General features: G+C 43.0%; 1 protein-coding gene across 4 annotated transcripts in view; it reads right to left on the bottom strand.

Moving 5' to 3' along the window:
* Positions 1-1,327, bottom strand: part of Slc26a8 (solute carrier family 26 member 8) — an 84,084-nt gene that overhangs the window by 68,181 nt on the left and 14,576 nt on the right. The gene's annotated exons all lie outside the window — the stretch shown is intronic.

Genomic DNA, 1,327 nt, shown 5'->3' with positions numbered 1-1,327 from the left:
ATTTTAAAGGTTTTTAACCCAGTATCTCTCAAGTAGGAGCGGTTTTGTTCCCAAGGGATATCTGACAGTATTGAGATAGCTCAGTTTTCATGACAGGCCAGAAGCACTGCTCGAGTCCTTCTCTCCCAGGCTTCCGTTCTTACTGCAGCGCTTGGCAGAAGCCAGCCGCCCTGGGCAGAGAACTCATTTGGCTTGGTGGGCGCCGCGGAAGGAGGACTGAGGGGCAGAAGAAGGGAAGCTAAAGCTCGCGGGGGAGTAGGCTGAGCCTGCAACTGCAACGTGAGGTTGGATTTCAGCGCAGGCATCTTTGGAATGAGGACGGAGGGCTTGGTGCAGAAAGCACGGAGACTTTAACTAAAAGAGAGTATTTGCAGTTGCTAGGAGGAAGAAAACGAGGAAAGAGATAAGAGATTTTTGCAAGAAAGGAAGAGATTGAGTTAAAAGATTATTCTGTTTACTAAGAAAGCCTCGCTTATCTAGTGCTGACCTAGGTGGTTCACAAATATTTATTCTCTAAATCCTTGCAATCACCTTTTGTGTTATTTTTGTACCCATTTTACAGCTGAGGAAAGTAAGTTCATGCAGCTGGGAAGTAGTAGGAATAGGATTCAAAACTAAGCACCCCGTGGCTGGGGTGTAGCTCAATGGAAGAACGCCTGCCTGCCTAGCAGAGGGCAGGGTTCAATCCTAGCACCCGAAGGAACAAAGAAGCAGTTTGGATTCAGAGCTGTGGTTACTTTTAAGTTACTTCTCTGATTAAAATTCAGAAATGGAGAGAACTGTGTTTTTGAAGTAGGGAATATAAAAAGAAGAAAAAAAATTAAAAAGATTTTTTTCCCCTCTAAAAATAGGAAGAAAAAATCTTTTAAATTTTTTTTCTTTTTATAAGGACAGTCACATGGAGAGAAAACATTCTCTCAGGATTTCACAGAGAGCAAATTGGTCAAGCAATGGCCGTAACTCATCCACATGACTGACACTCACAAAGGAGCTACAAATTGCAGGGTAGGGTTTCAAGTTAAATCCTGAAGGAATTTGACTGACCTTATCAGATACAAAAGTTACATTTCCTGGGGGCCAGGGAGATGGCTCAGTAGGATAAGTGCTGTTCCACCAAAAAAAAAAAAAAAAAAAAAAAAAAAGTTACATTTCATGTTCTATAGGTCTTGCTTTATCTTGGTCTTAACCATCCAGCAGAATGAAAACGAAGTATTAAAAGTAAAGCCACGGGCTGGTGAGATGGCTCAGTGGTCTAAAGCACCTACTTAGAACAAGCTTAGCAAAGCACAGGGACCGCGGTTCAATCCCCCAGCACCACATGCCAGCC

Source organism: Octodon degus, unplaced genomic scaffold (assembly GCF_000260255.1).
Source record: "Octodon degus isolate 3935 unplaced genomic scaffold, OctDeg1.0 scaffold00005, whole genome shotgun sequence".
Classification (NCBI taxonomy): Eukaryota; Metazoa; Chordata; class Mammalia; order Rodentia; family Octodontidae; genus Octodon; species Octodon degus.
Note: the sequence above shows the minus strand (reverse complement) of the source record. Positions and strands in the feature narration are given on the sequence as shown.